Source organism: Drosophila willistoni, assembly GCF_018902025.1.
Source record: "Drosophila willistoni isolate 14030-0811.24 chromosome XR unlocalized genomic scaffold, UCI_dwil_1.1 Seg105, whole genome shotgun sequence".
In the NCBI taxonomy this organism is placed as follows: Eukaryota; Metazoa; Arthropoda; class Insecta; order Diptera; family Drosophilidae; genus Drosophila; species Drosophila willistoni.
Window position 1 is genome coordinate 2,371,996 of NW_025814054.1, and position 21,617 is coordinate 2,393,612.

Genomic DNA, 21,617 nt, shown 5'->3' on the forward strand with positions numbered 1-21,617 from the left:
CACAGCTTTTATTAAAAGTAAAATGACACGATTAGATTATGACCTGTTTAAAATTTATGTCGGCACTTAAGCCGGCTCGAGAACGCAAAAAGGTGAGCAGGTTCAAGAATTAAGATGATAGAACGGATGATAGGTGTTTCTTACATACAGAAAGCCTGCTCACCTTTATGTGTTCATTATGAGTAAAGATCATTATCTGGGGAGTTTATTAACAAGGGTCCACTGTATATACATTCATTTTATAAATTTGTACTCCATTAAACAAATTTTGTAAGTGTGCAACATAAAGATAGAAGAGTCTTCAAATATATAGAGTAGGTATGTACCTACATATATAAGTATATTCTTGATCAGCGCGACGAGACTTCTTTATCAATGCAAATTCCTTTCAGACCTCTAAAGCTATAGCGCCACACCACTATATCATATCAACCCCATAGGAACTATCGGTCGAAAACAACTATAACTTCGATATTTTCCATGTGAGTGTCATAAAAATGAATATTTGTCTGTTTATTATTCTTATACTTCTTCTTATACTAAATTCGATGCAATCACTAAAATAGGTTAATAATTTGATAAAAATCGAATAACTTTATTATATAGTATGTATAATACAGGCTATAGGCGCTGCTCTAGCTTGTTTTTGTTGGCTAATATTTAGACTTTATAGACAAAATGTGTTTCCGCTTTAAAGCCTGCAGACATGAATAGAAGTTAAACCGGATTGCTGGTTATCCTTGACAAAAAGTGCTTAAGAGAAGAGATTCCAAGTTTTATATTCCAATTCGAGCAGGAAAAAGAACATCAAAAACAAATGAGATGAATTGCAAATCGCAAAAAAACGTAGGTTTTCGCATATTTGCGATTTTCTTCTCATTTACATTTTGATCTGCTGTTTGAATTTCGATACATTTCGGCATTATCATTAATAATTATAGTTAAAGTTTTCCCACAGTAACTTGTTAATTATTTAAGAAAATGTTAATTAATATAGAGAATATATTTCAGACCTCAATATGCCTCTCAATCTATCTACCTATCTATGAAACTCTTTTAGAAAGTTGTACATACATACATGTCTATGGATACAATAATATTTAATATTTACTGACTGAAAGTCGTCGTAAAATGCAATTTAAGTTGGCCCAAATGTAACGTGACAATTGTCACTTTTCGTTTATGCAAATTGTATGTTATTTTGATTGATATATTTATTGGCGATATATAACAGCAATTTTATTATGCCGCCTGGCTATGTTTTAATAACAATAATGAGACAACAATAGCAAAAAAAAACTGCTGCTGGCATTACTGCTGTTGGGATACGGGGCGTATGAGTAATGCGGCAATGCAAACGCAAAAAGCTTCGCTTGGTTAACCATAATCCGAGCCATTCGAAATAACTGTTAGCTAACAGTGCGCAGCTGTAAAGCTAACAGGTGGTTGCCATAGGTCCACGTTGAACACGGCCGATGGAGATAAAAATGCCAAAAAGATAAACGCTTGAATCTCACAATCACAGTAGGATTGTTTAATTATGCAGACATTTTAATTGTACGTCTAACACTAAGATGATGTCATTGTCTAATGGCTATAAATAAATATGTTTATAAGTATATATATGGAGTGATAGCACAGACGATTTATGAGTGGCGCCAAGTGGAGTATATAAATCCGCTCCTGGGCCGCTTGTTGCTTCTTTCAAGTCTCGTTGCCGCCAGTTTTTGGTTTCGATTTCTGTTTCTGTTGCCTCGGCCTCTGCCTCTGCTTCTATCTCTGTTTCTGTTTCTGTTCTTCTGTTTTCATTTTCGTTTTCGTTCGTTCAGTAGCCGATAGAACGCGACTCTGTACGGAAGGAAATTGCGTATACGACGCATTGTCATCTCCGTGTATCAAAATTTTAGGCGCGCGCGCGCCTCTTATCGACTATGTGGTCCTTTTTTTGAAGTTTTGAACTGAAAAGGTGCAAAGTTTTAATTGAATTAATTTTTATTAGAAAAGAAATTTAAATTAAATAACATTTCATGTGGTCGCTTTAAGTCGACAACGACAACAACAACAACATCATCAAGAAGAAGACAAAATTTTGTGGTAATTCGATTAGGAAAATTGAGTGTAAAATGGCAGGATGTAAATTTGGTTTTCGCCCAAAGTAAAAGGTTCTTAAAGGCAATTTTCCTAATTGATTGCAATCAAGTTTTTAAAGAAACACAAACAAATTTTCCAAGGAAATGAATTGAGAAAAACGTAAGTTATATGACAATGTTCAAATTCTAACAAATAACCAAAAACAATTTAAAACTGATCAAATGAAAATTTACAACATTTGTAAAATATAAATCTTTACAACTTAAACAAACAACAAGAAGACAAAGAGAATAAACAAACAAACAAACGAACAAAAATAAAACGTAGGAGAAATTTATGTGATAAAAAAAAAAAGAAAAATACAAAACAAATTGTAAAACTTGAAAAAAAAAAAAATAAAAAATATCAAATCAATATCAAATAAAACAAAGTTTGTTTTCTCCTAAAATCGAATCGAATCGAGCATGACCTATTACTGTCACGTCCGAATCCGGGGAAGAGAGCAAACAACTTTTGGGTCACGTTTGACATTTGGGCCGAAAAGCGAAATGACGCGAGACCAAGTCAAGATCCACTCACTGACAACAACCACATCGCACATCCTCATCCTCGGATTCAGCCACATTGTCTATTTGATTCGAAACCCAAAAGCAACCACATCCGTTGTTGTTGGTTGCCATGACTGCAACAGAAACGGCAACTGCAAACCGGCCAGCCGAGCCAATTAATTAAAAAGTTTTCACGCGGCCAAATCAAATCAAGAATTTTCCTTAAGTATTTAGGCGGAAATGTTCTATCAGGCTTTCCAAGTTCCAAATTTTACAGCCTCGACCCGTCCCGACCATTGATGAAGCATAGAAAGCTAGATGGATGGATGGATGAGCGGGCTGGGGTGGAGTGGTTTGGTTTGAGTTGAGTTGGTGTAGGGTGGTTGTAGATAGCTAAACCTATGAGAAGAAGTTAAGCGGACGAGTTTATTGGCGGCTGAAATGAAAATCAATTCACATTACTGCAGCCTCGCTGAATCCGCCACCAAAAAAAACACAAGAATAACAAACAAAACTTTGTTAAGCGCGGTCATAGATAACTCTTCTCTTGTTTACTTATTACTTTCTGACTAAACGGGTTAGAGTCATCTAGAGATTTTTTGATGTCATCTCTTAATATGCTAGATCAGCTAGATCAAAGTAGTTCTTATCAATTTCAATATAAATTGTTTACTGCAGAGTAACTCAAAGTCGTTTTCATTTTTATTGTAAGTTGCTTTCTTTCTTTTTTTGGCTTAGTAACGTAAATAAATTTTACGTTTTAAAATATATATGCCAAAAGGGTTCAGTCTGGCCAGGTGACGATGTGCTTGACCCCAGATTGGCTTAAAAATAGGTTTGGGTAGTAGCTCTCTCTCTCTCTCTCTCTCCTCTCTCTTTCTTTGTCTTTCTTGTACGTAGCAACAGGCTCCTGTGGTCCCATTGATCCCGTTCCATTAAAATTACACATTTAGTGGCGTTTATTTTTAATCTAAGCTAAAGAAATGCTGCGTCAAATTTCATTGACTGGCTTCAGACTTTATCAAGTTCTTAATTAGTTTCTGGGGAACGTGAATGTGACGTGACACAAATTGTTCTTTTTGCCGTTCTTGTTGCTGTTTAATTTTTTTTTTTTGTTTTTTTCGGCCAAACTATTTGGCCACAAAGAGATGGATGGATCGAGGGTGTGGGAGAAAAAGAAAACCTTTAGTCTGCTTTTCAGCGCCGCAGGACACGCCTTTGGTATGTGCGGAATGTAACTGTATGTGTATGTGTGTGTGTGTCATAATTAAATGAATGCCTGCCTGCCTGCCTGGTCAGAGCTTAGCACACGCAAGCCAAAGCCCACTATAATCGGAGCACAACAACGAGAAAAAAAAAATTACCAAATGGCGACTACTGCAGTTTCTTAATTAGGTATTTTGACGCATTATGCTAGCTGGTGGCCTGGTGGCCAATGGCCAATGGTCAAAGCCTCAAGCTCGGAGCATTGACTCTGTGCTACCTGCCAGGATAAGAGTAAGAAAAACAAAAAGAAAAAATAGCCCGCATATTTTTACCCAACCGACGACGATGATAATAAGCTAAACGAAAGGAATAGTTGATAATGCTATTAAAGCGTTGCTCTCGACTTGCCTCGTCGCAATTCTCCCACTGGAATAGTCTCAAAATAATTAAAATAGTTAATTATAATTTCGATGTAAGTATTTTTCCCTTTCTTGTAATCATTTTCATCAAATGCAAAAAAAAAAGAAATGCTTTCTCTCATGCTAAGATAATTTAAATTGTGTTCAATGTTTTGTGGGATAACTCAAACAGATTGAGACTTGCTACAAGTAAACTTAAGCGAATTTTCCAGAAATTGATTTACCACTATGACTTTTAAGTGGGTTACTTAAACAATTGTTAGACATTTTAAAGTACCTCCCCTGCCATTAGCAGAAAGCTAATTACTAGCTTTGAAAAAATCAGCGAATTAGAATTAGTCTAGTTTTGGAAGGATGCCTTCATTTCAATCTCTACGGCAGCAGTTCCTTAAAAATTGCCCTCCAAAGTGAACAAAGTATTTAAAATTAAGATTCGATTCTGAACTCCTGAAATCGTGCTAATTAAAGCATTAAGATAGAACATGCTTTTTAACAAAACTTATTACAAAAATAAAGAAATATATTTAAAAAAATTAAAGCTAAGCAAATCATACTTCAAAAGGTCTCAATTAAATGTCAGTCCGGTAATATTTGGCGTACCAATTGCTGATACTAATTCAAATTTCAAAGCTTTCGTAGCTCTTATTTCAAGTATTTTGTTCTATAAACTTTGAAAAGCAAAAAAAAAAAAATGAAAAATATTTATAAATGATTAATTTTTTGCATTTCATTTTGATCTCTCTAGTGAAATAAAATTTTTTTATCGATTTATAAATACGTTTGAATCGTCTGTTTACTTAAAAGTCAGCTGATGATGCGTCTATTTGAAAAGAAAAACAAATAAAAAAATTTTAACAATGCTATTTCTGAACAAGTTCGAAAAGCATTTCGAGTCGACCTACGACCTATAATAACAATGAAATCTTTAGTGACTACTAAACCGTACTTGAAATCGCTTTAAGCTATGAGTCCATATCTATATATAGTAAGTCTCTGTTTTTTTTTTCTCTTTTTTTATGTGATGCTTATCTATGACTTCTCCTCCTTGCAGTCAAACATCAACCACAATTGGAAATTATCCACTACAAGCTCAATAATCACCAAGTGCAGAGAACAACTCATGGCAGGGCCAGTTCATTCGTTAGAATTGTTCCAGCCATGGCATTGAGAGTAGTGGCCATGCGGTTGGGGGTAGGGTAGGGTGGGGGCAGTCATTTACATAGACATCTACGTGTACATAGAATAGAGAAGAAGGAAACAAGCTGCAGTTATTTTTACTTATGATTGAAATTGAATCAATAAAGACGCATTGACAAGGTCAAGTTCCGTTGAGGCGATTGCCCAGGCAACTGAACCTGTTGAAACTAAACGAAATCAAAACACGGCACGGCACGGCCCGGCCGGGCCCGGCTCGGTACAAGCATTCCGTTTTGTCTATAGCAAATATCAAATTGCATTTTTCAAATGCCTTTCAATGTGTATTCAACATATTTCTATTAGCTGAGGGAACAACAATTTGTTAAGGCATAGAATTTAATCAATTTATTTATGCTTCAATCAAAACACACAAAATTTAATTCAATTTCAAGTCCCCTCCCCCAGCTCCTTTCATTTCATTCACCATCCCTTCCATAAAGAAAACATAAGCAATTTGAGGCCTAGGCCTTGAAAGCAACATTAAACTTTTGTCAATTGAAGAACAAAGCCAAGAGGAAAGAGCCACAAATAGGAGTCGAGCAGAGTGAGAGAGAGAGAGAGAGAGAGAGAGAGAGATGGCAAGGGGGAAGGAAGGGAAATTTAATATGCCCATCGACAAGTAAATAAATGTAAAGCATTTGCTTGGGTGCCGTATCGGTGGCGTATACTTAATATCATACTTATACACTAAGACAGGGCAAATATCAAGCAGCAGTCAGGTTGTCCCACCAACCATCCAGCACCTCATCTAAGCGGCTGTAAAGAGGAAAACTTTCTTTTTCAGTAAAGTTTGCCTTACGCATACATACATACATATATACATACATACATACACATCTATGCCTATGTGTACTTGTACATGTATGTATGTATATGAGACAACAACGAATGATAAAATAATTGTCTTTACCGTCTACATTTAATTTAGTGGCTAGACTCTTGTAAATTTCTTTACCCACAACGACAGCAATAGCAACAACAATTACATATACCACACACACACATACATACGTACATACATACAAGAAGAAGAAGCAACTAAAGTCAAGTACTTTGCACTCCCAAGGCATTAATAAATGCGACAGAAATCGGTTTTGTTGCCCCTGGAAACTTATGGTTGAAGAAGTTTTTCTTTTTTGGCTCTGAACTAATTGTTCTTGTTGTAGCCTAGTTTCCGGCGCGCTCACAACGTGTCTCTCACACATCAGTTGACTCTGTAGATGCTCTTCAAACTGACAGAAAAAAATTGAGATTTTTTTAAATTTAGAAAAACGATTAGTCACGCAAATATGTAGCACAAGGGAGCCACAGAAAAAAGACTTGGTCCTGGGAAGTTTATGTCGGGTCATAATTGATTTCGTTTGTATGGATCGCTCGGATCGTCGTCCTGTAAAACTTTTTTTGTGGGCAGGTTAACTGCCATTTTAGAGATTTACGGGGGAAATTAAAAAAAAAGGTTACTATCTCGACGTACAGGGGTCTTTGTTTCCAATCCCTTCAGATCGTCAGCGTCCCCTTGCCAACAAACCATTTTTTTTGCGGGACCCAAATAAAAGTTTTTTGTATGTCTTAAGTCTTAAGTACCAATTTCTAGAATGAAGTTCAGAAAAAAAACTGCGAAGCATCAGGAAGACATAATGAACAGGCAAGTCAAAAATTTGAAAATCTCGCTGTATATTCTAAATGTTTTAAAGAAGATAATGAAATTCTAAAACTTCTTAAAATCGTCAAGTTTTGAAAATGACAATGTTTAGAATATGTAGAATCAAATATTTGGATGCCAGATCAAAATTTGAATGGCAACGATTAAAATAGAGGATGATATGATTTTCGGATATAACTTTTGAACTGAGCATAATTGTGATCATATGAAATTTCATTCGTCGGTTTGTTTTTTTTCTTTCGTTGCAAGGATAGGGCGTGCAGTTTTCCACAATTTTTCCGTTGCTCTGATTTTTCTTTTGTTTATGTCTGTCAAATTGCTGTCAAGGCCGGTTCAGTTCGGTTCGGTTCAGTTCTGTTTTGGTTTTGTTCTGTTGTTCACTGCAATCGAAATGCAAAACGAAACAAGAAGCCAAATACCAAAAATTTGCAACAACATGGAAACTATGTACGTATTGTCAGTTGGCCAAAAAATCAAAAAAAAAAAAAAAAAAACCAAAACAAAAAAAAGAAAGAAACTTTCTCCTGGCACTGCGCGCTTTTTGGCAAGTTTCTGAAAAGTTTTTCTTCCCCTGCTCTGCTCTCTTTCCACCAACAGCTGCAGTCGCATAGACAACTAAATCAAGTTGGCTTTAATGAAAATGCCTCGCCCGAAATCACTTAAGCCACAAAGCTTAACGAAAAAAAAACCCCCAAACTAGAGCTGATAAAATAACAAGCCAAAAATTCTTGCTACTACGACTATATTTATAAATGTCTAGGCTCATCAATTGGTTAAATACGAAGGATATTATGATGTATGTTTTTATATTTGTTGATTCATTGATCTGCACTATTTTGTAATAAAAATTGAACCATTAAAATTGAACGTCAGTAAGTGAATCATATGAGTTTGTTTGCTACCCCTTGGCGATACCCTATTTATTCCAGCATTTAGCAAATTAAAAATAACTTTTGTTTGTTGTTTTATACAGAATATGCTAGACTGATTCACCTTGTTTTGTTGTATCCTTTGTCTGTTGGTTCCTTTTTTTTTTTTGCTTTGTTTTCGAAAATTTGTTTCCTTTTTATGAGTTGCCAACTCCATGAACTAAGCACAGATCAGATGACATGAAGTGCATAGTAAGTAGTCTGTCTCCCTCTCTCTCTCCCTCTATCTCTTTCTCATTCTCAACTTCATTTACTTGGTGGGTCCTTTGTCCGTATATCTCTTGCTTTCTCTTAAACACTGTTTCATTAACTTGGTAATTTTCATTTTCTTGCTTGGTATTCTAGTTGCCCACCTTCTCCCTCTCTCTCCTATTTCTAACTTTAAATGAAAGAACAGTTAGTTTCTTTTTAATATGGACTTTTCAATGTTGATTCTGCTAAAGAATCTGTGTACTTTCAATAGTGATTAATACGTAAATACCTTATCTATCTCTATGGATAGAGGGTATACAAAGTAAAATGCTGCTGCGTCTATTTAAACATGCATAATGGACTATACATACATACATACATACAAAGATAGATAGATAGGTAGATATATCTTTAGCTATTTTATGTACATATGTATGTATTTTTTTTTCTTCAACTTTTGTTTATCTTCTCCTTCTCTACGGCAAATGTTTTAATGGCCAAGCGACGTCGCAATAGACAACAACAAATCCATTCATATGCAAGGGCATTAAAAATTTCAATTTTTCAAAAACTGACTAATACATACAATAACAACAACAACAACAAAAGAAAGAGAGAGAGAGAGAGAACAAAAAAAAAACTCCGAAAGTAGTAGTAAACGTTCGGGGGCGTTTGCCAAGAATTTATTTTGTCTATTTGCTACTGAAGCTGATAAAAATTCACTTTATACAACTTTTCGCTGTTTATTTACTTGAGCGCAAAGTGGCGACAAACCGTTGAGAGTATGGGGGTGTTCAAAAGGGCAAACCGGGGACGGAGAGGAAGGGGATGTGCATGAGGATGGGGATGGCAGACAATGGCGTCATATAAAAAGTGACAGACTAATATACAATGTATATATATACATTTATAGGTAAGTTGGTTTTGCAGCAACAAATGTAACTGCATTTACAAGTAGCCATAAATCGGTTGGGTTTGAGGTTAGCATTTCAACTTAATTGAATAGTCTGAGTGGCTTTCCCCCCCAGTCGTTTGATATGCTCCTCAGAAGAAGAAGTATTTCCAAATTTTATGAGGAATCTAACCCAATTGTGGGCCAATTAGCCCTGTGGGAGACCATAAAAAGGAGGCATGAATTTTAAATGACGATCTATGCATTCAAAGTGTTAGCTTAGGCATAAGTGTGCCTGATATCTTTGGTGGTGGCTTAAATCAACTAAGTTTCAAAGGGAACTTAACTTTAGTCATGGGCCCGCTTGAGAGGTTGATCCTTTTTGACATTTCTATTGATGTTGTTAATCCTTGGTATTAGGCAAAAGTGCAGTTGTAAATACACATGAGGACAATCAAAGAAAAGTTGCTTGAAATATTTGCCATGTCAATTTCTATTTTCTCAAATAAAAATCGTTAGCTATGCTAAGTTTATGTTGAAAGTTTATGTTCAGTGAAGTTGCTGCACTTCAAGTTGGCCTCTTGCAACTATTCTAAAACTCATAAGGAGTAAAACAGCACAGCACAAAAAAAAAAAATAAGGAGACGAAACGATAAAAGGAAAGTACGAAGAAAAATTGTCAACTATCGGAAAAGTGTTTGTAGTTTTTGCCATTTAAGTTATTGCCCCATTTTCCTTTCTAGTGTTTGTTTGTTTATTAAGTTGTCCTCGTCTTTGGTGGCCTGTCATCACAGTACACACACACATGAACACACACACAAACACGCACATACATACAAGCTTGCCCACACACCTCAAACATAATTTGTATCTATGGATGTGAACAGGGTGTTTCATACGATGAACTACAACTATTTATTTATTAAAATTGTTCTCTTTTATTAGAACTTTATTTTTATACCTTAGGGTGAAATTGTCTATTAAGGTAACAAGAAAGAACGCTTTTTCGACCATATAAAGTGAATGTATGTGTATGTATGTATGCATAACCTTGATCAGCATCAACAGCAGATTCGATCAAGCCCTGCCCGTTCTTAGGGACTACAAGATCTAGTCACCAAATTTGTTACGTAGACTCGTGTAGTACCTATTAGTTTACATTTTTGCCCGGACCCCTTTCGGCTTAGTAATTTGGAAAAAAAACCTCACCAACTCACATTATTCTCTTATCAATTTATTTAAAATAGTTGTTTACCAAGTTAGCCATGGCACCGACCAACTTATATCATTGTTCATAAAACTATCGTTTTTTATTGTAACTCGCTCTACTTGAGGGCTGGTGATATTTCATTGGATTAATTACTGTTTTAAAGAACAATAAGAAATTACATATTGTTGAAAATTTGATGCTCATCTATCGAATCACCAAGAAATTGACAAGAAATTGGTTAAAACTGGATAAAACAGTTTTGGATCAAAATAATAATGCATTTAGATCAAATATAATAAAATAACATGTGACATGGAAGTGTTATATTTTCTTTGGATTTTGTTACATACATCTTGAAATTTAAATAACAGATTATAAATGAAGATTGTATCCTTAAGTTTAAACATAACCAAATATTTCTGATTGCTACCGATTCTTTTTGTTAAATTTACCATTGGGAAAAAGCTATACTAACTTAAATTTTGAAATATGTGGTAATATATATAAGCTATATGCCACTGTATAATAGAAGTCAAAGCCCTGTCATTTTTATTCATGATCCTGTTTTAAATGTATTGGTGTTAAATTGTTTTTAGATATTAGATAAGTACATTTCTCAGGAAAAGGGGTAACAAATTTTTTCCATTTTTGTTGAGAAAGGTAAATTTTTAGTTAAGAAAACATTTTATCATTTTGTAAATAGCATAGTTTAAAAGAATTCTTTAAATTTTTTGAACGTTGGAAATGACCAACGTGAATGAATGGCATATAAATACATACATAGTATATAAATTTAAGTAGCTTTTATTGAAATAACCATTACTTTTTATGGTTAAATGTTTTTAAAAGCCGTTTTTAAGAAACAGGCGCAAATTTAAAGCTTTACAAGTGCTTTTAGACCAATTTCTTTGGACGAAACTATAGATTAAGCTGAAGTATTAACAATGCATCATATATAGTATAAAATAATTCATTTATTTAGTGACTTAATTCTGATATACAGAGAGCTTTAAAAAAAAACACTGCACAACAGCATGTCTGATGAATAAGCCTAATTTGCAATGAATAATTTAAATCTCTACTGGCTCCGTCAAAAAATAATATATAGTATAGTTTTTTTTTTAAGAATCGGTCCACAAATCGAAATTTAAATATGCTGTGTTGTATGTAGATGCTGCAAATGAATATAGATATCACAAGGAAAGAATATTTCAAGAAAAAAGTCTTGTAATTAAATTTAGATAAAACTTACTAATAGAGGAATGACAAGAAATCACCTTTGATTATGATGTTGATATGTTAAATTTAAATTAGATTACATTAAATATTATTATGGCCTTGTGTGTATATGCTGCTTTCTGCTGCAATACAGAAAAATTGGTTCTTAATGAAAGCACCCTGTATCTGTCTTACATACATGTATGTATGTGTTTGTGTATGTATGTTCGCAATAAAAATGCCATAAAAAAAGGCCACGAGAGACCGCAAATTGTTGCCTTACCTTTTTGGCAGCCAATGCAAACACAAACACATAATAATTGAAAAATTAAATATACACGCTGGCAAGCAGCCCTAATTCATTATAGAGCTGAAAATAAATGGTAAGATAACAAATTATCATAGCCAAAAGACAACAGCAACAAACACACACACGTACATACATATATACATGTATATGTATACACAACATTTATACGAGTAGTTTGTCAGTGTCGAACAGAGTATTTACAAGAAAAACATAATTTGAAGTTCGCTCAGTTTCCATTAATTTTCCCTGTATGAAGGCTAAAACGCGAAAACAATTTAATTCCCATATTTTAATCATAATTTAAAGCATGCTCCAAAACGTCACTCAAAAACTGAAACTGAAACTGAAACTCAAACTCAGAGCCATTTAAAATGTTACACATCGCAATTGTTTTTCATGTTTCTAAACAAGTCAACCCCCATAACCCCCACGACCTCCCGCCGAGACCCGAATGCCATCCAGTTTTAATTTATGCAACATTTGCCAGTTTGTCGTTTTGGCCTACTTGAAATGAGAAGGGCTAAAAGCATCAGAGGGACGATCCCAAAATTTGTATACCCTTGTATATTCCGTCTCTGATGGTGGCTCAATTCGGTAGAATCCCTCTTAGAAAAAAACATCGTATACTCTTGTGGTGTCAGACACAGTTGTCCGGGTTCACGATAAATTAGGGACAGGGCCTTGGGCATTTTCTTATTCTATATACAAGTGTATTTGTGTAGATTTAAATCTATTAAAGCGTGTCCCTTAAGGAGAAGACCAACTAAACATAGTTAATGGTTTAATATTAAACTAAAATTGGTACACAATTAGGCAGTCAATTTACAATTTTTAAAAATAATTGCATCAGCCGTCGCATTTTGGTAGTATGATAAGAAATTATTCAAATGCATATTAATAACAAAAGGATCGGGACTATTTCAGCTGGGTGATTATATGCCTTTGTAAGTTTTTAATTTGTTAAATTGCCCTTACAAACCTTACATACTGGAACTAGTATGTTCTAGTATGTAGTATCTCTAATGGATGGACAAACTTGGTCCTTTTTAACACACTTACTTGAGCACTGACTCAGTCATTCAATGATTCACTTGGCTTAGTCATTCACTCACTCAGTGAGTGAGTTTTTCTTACACAAAATCTAGATAAGTACATGAACTAGAGTCACTGGCCACTTATCTTAATTGTTTATGGAAAGAAAAATATTCTTTTAATTTTTAAATGTGCTTTTTCTAAAAAAGTTTCTTTTTTCGTTTTAATTAAAACAAGTTAAAGGTCCATATCTTTAGTTCTTAATTTGTGACTAATTAAATTGTTTAATCATTGCATACTATCGACTACATTTAAAAATTCCCTTTCACCAGAGGATAAAAACTGATAAGGGACCACAGAAAACTATAAAGACAGTACAGACTGATCAATTGAGTCAACTAATCAAATGAGTCACAAAGTAAGCAAATGAGTGAGTGAATAAATGAACCTGTTCACCCATTAAAAAGTAAGTCAAAGCGTTTCACTTTAATTGACCTACAAAAATTAGAAGAAGAAACAATAGACAAATGCAAATAATTTAAATTTATCTCGCCTTAAAAATAAAAAATTGTTTAAGATTAAAAGAATTTTCTTTAGAAAAAATGTATATGGTAAAATAAAAATTTAATTAATTTGAACTTTGTTTGGGAAAACAAAGCAAAACTGTAAATAAAATGATCAAAAGATATACATACATAATTGAAAGTTAAATTTTTTATAAATGTTAATTCAAATTCAAGTGTTCAAAAACGTATAAAAAACAGCTGCAATCGAAGAGAATGTAGAGATTTCTGTGACATATGCGAATAATTATTTTATTTTTTTAGAAGGAGAGTAAAAATTGCAGTTCTGATGAAACAATAGAAACCTATTTCATTTCTCTATGGACTTTGGTGAGGTTTTCTTCAATGGAAACTTTGGGTCATGTTCGTTTTTAGTTGGCGGTATCAAAACAATAGAAGACACGCAAAAAACCAAAAGTTAAAAAATATTTAATTTAAAAACATTGCTAACATAATCCAAAGTAATGTAAAGAGAGAGGGGTAAGTGATAGGGGGGGGGGATGCCTGCGAGACACCATTGTGAATCCGTATAGATTAGTGAGTTGCGTTTGATGTGGCCAGCCTTTGTTTTTCCTGTTCCTGTTGCTGTATTGTTTTACTTTTATGACTTTGTTGATAATATTGTCTGTATTAAAGTTTTAGTGGCTCATAAAGCTCATCTTTTAGCCTGTGTTCCTGCTGTTGCTACGGTGTGTTTTATTCATTTTTCTTTAGTGTTTTTTGTTTCTTTGAAATTTCATTTGAATGCCGATGGGTATAAATTTTATTTGGCTTTCGTTTATAGAGCCGTTTAACCCGATTTAACGCTTGGGGGTAAGAAAAGCATCAAGCATCGTACTCATTTTGGTTGCGTTGCAATTAAATTATTCATCATCATGATCTTTATACTTCACTAAGCATTATAAATCGATGTTTCCTGTTTTTCGTTTCCTTTTTTTTTTGCGGTTTATCTGTTACACATATGAGTATTTGTATGATGAAAATCTGAAATGTCTAAAAAGCATTTTATTTGGCAAGTCATGTAATATGCAGGACTTGACCCACAGCTAATGCAACTGAGCAACAATAAAAAATGCAACCTCACCAACACCACCACACAAACTGCATACGAACGGGCTGTTGCCATGATTAGCAACCATTTTAGGGAATTAAAATAAATTGCCAAAATGGATAAATTTTCTATATTTACACACAAACACACACACACAAACACATCAGAAGCGTGCACACGCGTTTTAAAAAGTATATTTACCCTGCGGAATTGCGGCTATTTGAAACGATTGAGTTTCTGTTCATGAATATTTTTCAATTCAATTAGTTGGAAAGTCTTTTGCACGTTTTTTTTCTTCTTTTTTTTTTGTTTGCTGTTCACCGAAAATTCAATGAAATGTGAAATGCATTAAATCATAATTTTTATATATGTATAGGTAAATACATATAGCGTGCGCATTGCTCTCAAAATTTATTAATAATGCTTGCTAAAAGTAATTAAAAATTGCCCATTATGTTGTAAATCAAAATATTATACGTGCCCCACAAGTAACAAGCAACAAAATTGCCCAAAAGTTTTACATTGCGTATACGCAGTGTGAGCTTGTTTGCTAATTATAATTGTTTATTGAAATTTCTCAAATTACATAGCCCAATTGCCTACCATAAGGTAATGAACAAATTAGCTTTGCGTTAAATTCAAATGAGAAAAGCTGTCTAGAGAATTCATTTAATGCATTTAATTAAAGACAAACTACACTGTCAACTGTCAACTGTCACTACTAACTTTTAGTTACTATCTCAACATTAATTTGCTCTCTACGAAAAAACAGTTTGTCTTCGCATTGAGGAGGAATTTTAATAGGGCAAAATGTATTCTGTAACCTAACTTGGGAGTTGTTTTGAGCTATGGATAGTGAAAGCAAATAAAAACCATTATCGTCGATTATTCAAACATATCGATTAATCGAAAGTGAGTGAATATTAATTGCGTTTAATCGAAGTATGATTAAATAAACGGTTTTAAGTTGAACGACTACTTGCTTTAGAAAAAAAGAGATTCTACGGAAGTTCCTTTTTTTAAAAAGGAACTCAAAGTTGAGCACGTCCTGAAAAGTATTAGCGGACTTTCTCCGCCGTTTATGTGTGAGTCATTTTCCCATCTTTCTAGGCTTTCATTTTTGTAACAGTTTAGCTTTTTCTTTTCTTTTAAAGAAAGTGATGCATACTATAAGGCGATTATTTGAGCCATTAATTGATTATGATTCAATTAATCGAAATTCAATTTTCAATACAATTGAAACGTATGCTTAAGCATCTAATTGATAAATAATTAATTGTGCCTTCACTTCACTAGCAAATTACATTTTCCCAATTATCGAAACAATTAAATGGTATGATTCCAAGATAAAGACGACGGCTCTTTTTGTGGAAAGGGATACCTAGATATCAGTTAGCTAAATCATTAGAATCTTGGAAACAACAAAAGGAAAATTTGTGTTTTTTGCAAGAACAACAAAAAGCTTTTACACAAATAAAAAACTAAATTACCTTTATCTCATACGTATCTTGGAATTAATGAGAATTGAGAATTTCAGGGTGCAGCTATAAAAAAAAGAAGTTCAACTAATTGTTATTTCTTGCTGCTGCCATTTACAGATAATTAAAACGTAATTAGAAACTACTTAAATATTGTTCAAGCTGTGCGAAACCCTTTATTGGCTATGTCCTTATCGATAATACCCCTTCTTGTTAATGATTTTTTCTAATAACCCGCAGTGTGTAGTTCTGCTACCAAATAGAATAAGCCAAATGTACATACATATATACCAACAATTGTAAAATTTTCGCTATAGGTTGGCTCTAGATGACCGATGGTTGTTTCATTTGATTCCAATGCTATAGGATATAGAATCTTCGATAAGCTACTTTTATTTAACATGTTTTTTTTTTTTGTTTCTTTGTTTGGTTCTGACTTAAATATGCCAACTCATGATGTTTAATTAATTAAAAGGCCATCTGCAGGAGCCTTCAATGGGCTAAGTAACTACATACCTGCTGATTTTCGTTCACTGGCCACCCGCTTGGCCATTCGCTCTTGGCCATTTTTACACTTTGGCTTGGCCATTAATTTATTTTTAAGAAGCGCATAATTACCCTGACAACAACAGCAGCAAAAGGAATGGCAATGGCAATGGCAAAGGAAAAGGCAACTGCTACAAAGTGCAGCCCGAATTGTTGGGCCATATTGCAGCACAGTTGATATGTTTAAATGTATATTTGTGGGTGTCTGTGTGGGTGTGTAAGAGAATTCATCCAGCCGTGCAGAAGGTAAAGCTACAGTTAAAGGATAAGCCTAGCCAAGGCAAACTACGATTGCACGCTTCGTTCGGTTTTACTGGGCAAAGCCGTGTCTGCGGCTTGTTTGTTTGTTTGTTTGCTCCTTTCATGCAACATAAATCGCCGGCTTAATGTGAAAATATGGCCAACAACAAAAATAACACACATTAACACAGAGAATAGCAGCAGGCAGCAGAAAAATGAGCGAGTCTACAGAAACAGCAAGCTGCAATCCTTTTGTGCATGTCCTTGCTGGCCATGGCGTCTGCCAGAAGTGGTTAGCGCGCCTTTGTCTGGTGTCCACATGAATCAGAAACTTAATTATTTTCAGCCGCGCGATGGTGTAAAATATTTTGCTCAAACAAACTGGATAACAACTTTGGGCAACAACAAAAACGAAAAAAAAAACAACACTAGCAAACAGCAACAACAAAGTCTCTGTCCTGCATTGCTGACATTTTGACGCAGCTCGCAAAATTTTACAACGCCACAAAAACAGTAGGACAACATCAACAACAACAACAACAACAACAACAGTGGCAGCACAGCAATCGTAAGCATATTTACAGTCAATTTGTTGTCTTTGCCCTCTCCCCTCTCCCCACTCGCCTCACCCATTCACCCAGCTCAGACTTAGCCCTAAAGGCTTACATATGTATGTGGGTAAAACGGAGCGCGATGGTAGATAAAGGGCAATAGAATGAGCAGCCAAAGGCTACGTGATCCAAGTGTCATAAATTCCTGTATGTACATACATACATACATACAAATGGGTGTGTGTGTGTGTCTCCGTTTGCGTATAGAATTGAGTATGCGGATATACAAAGGACACACAAAAACGCAACACGCATTGCAAAAATATTGTTTTTGGTTTCATTTTGTTTTTTGGATTTTAGGCAATGAAGCATACAATAGCACCCTATATAACACACACACACACATACATACATACATACATACATATATTTGTATACATGAAGGTATGTATTTTGAATATAGTACCTACATATAATATATCATATAACAGCAGAAGCATCTGCTTCTGACAGAACAGAAAGAAAAAAATTAGCTGATATAAGAAACGCTCGAACGCTCGGGTAAATAAAACTTTCCGTCCAAAAGGTGAACAAAAAAAAAAATAAATGCAATTTAAGCGAATTTGGATTTTATGATAAATGTGAAAATTTTGAAACTGGTTGTCGTTTTCGTTATAGCTGACTTTAAAAAGTCTATTTTCTTATACAGAAATATTACAATTGTATTTCCGTATGTAAAAATATCTTTATTTTGCAATTTGTCTTGCTTTTCTTTTCGAGAGATTTTAAAGTCTGTAACCAAAAGGCAAAATATAGCCAACTACTGTAATTGGTGACCTTCAATTATTGGATAAGAGGTGAGTCAGTGGTTAACATTGATTTGCTTTAAAAGTATGAATCAATTGGGTTATGTGTAAATTTTCTCTTCTGGCTTTTTCCCAATTTCCCAATCTCCTCTCGCTCTTTTAACACAAAAAAAGTTTTCGAATATCTCGTCGAATTTTATAGTTTTTAGAATCAAACCAAAATGAAAGTCAACGAGAACGAACTGAAATAATTGAGATCAATTGCAAAAAAGCCATGTCAGATTAATGGATACTCTCTCAATTTTATTGCTATAAAGATTTCTAAATTAGAGCAAAAGTCCTAGAACTTGTCCAAGTGTTAAAAAGATAAAGAAAAGGTAACAGTTGTATGTGTGTAGGAATGGCACGATTAATCATATGATACAGAATAGTCGATTATTTCAACCTTACGAAAATGACTTTCGATTAATAGAATCATTCATGGCTTAATGCCCTTAATAATCGCCTCATGGTATACAATATTTTTGTATCAAAAAATACATTTTACATAAAAAAAGGAATTAGCTAAACTATCAAAAGCCTGAAAGTTGAATTCTATATACCAATAATCCTTTCAGGACTGCCTTTTTTTTTTCAAAGGAAGTGCACATTGCACTGAAAAGAGGAATATAATGCATAATTTTTAGTGCTTCTCAATGTCATTTTTATATTGATATTGCTATCAAATGGCATTTGCCTTACAGATAAAGTTTAAAATATTCAAAATCTAACTAAATTATAAAAATCGCTGGATTGATCGATTATTTTAATGTTTCTTCGATCGAATAGTGATTTTTATATGCCATCACTAGTTGTAGGTTGCCGAATACTTTAGTGTTGCAATGGTAAAATATAAGCACTTGTAATGATTTGTAATGTTCTTACCTAATGCTTAATAATAAACCACTATCAATTGCTAGTAAGAAAACTCCAAGAGATTGAAGCAAACTAAACCATTCCAAGTTAACAAAACATTTCTGAAACATTTGAATGTCCTTAATCTTTTAGCCATAATCACATTTTACGCTAATATGCCTTATGACAGTGTATAAGGAACGTGTTCATCTCTCTTATGTTCCCCCAGTCATAACTTTCCAACTTATAAGGATAAATGGGTTGATGTGGCAAACAACAAGAATCCGGTAACACGTCACACACAAAGAGGCAGACAGGAAATAACAGAGGAAGAGAAAGAGAAAGAGAGAGATAGGGAGAGAGCGAGAAGCTTCATCCATAAACTTGTTACATTGTCAAACTTTAAAAGGCCATATACACAGGAAATGTTGAATTGCAACCTTTATTTCCCATCCTGCAACATCACCTGTCCCTTTCGCCATATGCGTCGGCGACTAAGTTGGCGTCAACGTCAGCGGCATCGTTGACAAGCAACAGGATGCATATAAATCAGCAGAGAAATGTGTATATATATGTATATGCTCTGCATATTAAATCAGCGGCTCAATTTATGCTTGGGAAAAATTGCTTTAACAAAAAAATATATTGCCTTAACACGTCCACGTCCGCATCCGCATCCTTGTATGCGATTACTGTTAAGTGCATCCTGTTAAATGACATTAAATTGAGTTTTATGACTTAATAATGCCGCCGAGAGATGGCCGCCAATGTTGCAATTCCAATTACATATCAGTTCAACGGTTAAACCGACCACACGGCAAAGCTGCAATCAACCAACAAATAAGGCGAACTACAAACAGCATCGCCAAGTGGCCAAGTGGCCGCCGCCGCCGCCAAGTTGTACGCACTGATTGAATTTAACTTGATGTTTCTCTGCCCTATTCTCCCCAGTCTCGTACTATGTAGCTGCTTATATTGCGGGGGAATGGAAATATATATTTGAGGGAGGGGGCTAGGAGGAATGAGGTGGCACATAAAAAAAAAAGAACCGACTAGGCAAACACGACAAATGTTTGTGACTGCTGCTGTCAACATAGTTATTGTTGTTGTTGTTGTTGTTCTTGCTGGTGTTGCTGTTGCTACTCCTACAGCATGTTGAGGCAAAACATTTGACATTTCTAGTGTTTGTAGTGTGTGTGTGTCAGTGTGAGTGTGTGTGCGTGTGGTTGTAGAGAAAGGAACTCTAACAAACAACAGACACTCATACTAAGAGCCGCCAATACCGCCGATACTATGTTACCAGTTTGCATTAAATGGCAAAAGTAGAAGCATCCATATATAGATTTTGCCTTCATCTCTTGTTTATACTCATTACACTATCCTGTCTAAGAGTATATGGTCTTTAAGATCAACTTTGTTGACCGTGAACTATCGATATGCTTCGGTTTGTGTTTGTAAATGAAACGACCTTTGCTTAATAAAGAATAAAATAGTCCTTTAAAGGTTTTTCCTTTCATCCATTGTTACTATTTCTCACAGTTATTCTATGCTACATAAATATTCATATTCATCATGTTTCTATGTGCTAACTTCTTATCAGATTAGTCACATTTATATTTTAAGATTAATAAGTTTATTTCTTTTATGTCATCCTTTTGAGATGTTGATTCAATATAGCTATCAAATATATTATATGTAACGATATTTTACATAAGTCTTATATTTTTTGTTAAATTACTGATTTTTACAAGTTTTCATTAAAGTTTATTGAAGTTTTAGCCTCTTTTTAGTCTCGTTCGTTCGTCGGTAATTACGTTTATTCAAGTTAGATGAACAATAATTTATCAGGCAGCATATCGATTGCAGAGATTTAAAAATCGTATTAATATTTTGTCGGCTTTTAAAAGTTTCGGTTCCTCGGGGCTATTGGCTTTCCCATACCTGATTTTTAGGCACCAGGCCTTTGTATATAGATGAATATATTGACTACAGGTCTCTAATGTTTGTTAGGATTTAAATACCCTAAAAAGTATGCAACAAATAATAAGTTAAGCAGGATCCTCGACAACGTTTGCCATTATGATTAATAATTTCTTGAATCAGTTGTAAAACAGTAAAGAAAACTTACGTTTTAGATATACATATAAGCAACTTTTTTTTTTGGCTACTCCGATAGATCATTAAGAATTCGAATTGACAATGGAATCTTGAGAGTTTTATTCTTTTAGTGTGTTCATGGTTTTTTTAGTTTATTTTTTATGCCACTTCTTGTGCACACTTTTGCACTTGTCGTCATACACACAGAGTCACACACACACACACACACACACAGACACTTGGATGGATGTATGTATATATTACTTTATAGAGCCATTGCCAGCATTTGTTGATGTTGTTTTTGTTATTTTCCCTCCTCACAACTACAGCCATTTCCACTTGAAATCTGTCAACTGCAACTATTTATTAAATTATATATACTGCCATTGTTAAATGTGAATGACTGGCTGGCTGGCTGGCTGGCTGGCTGGCTGACTGAATGGCTGAGGGTGCGAGGATGTGAGACTTTGTCGAGCGTGCCTGT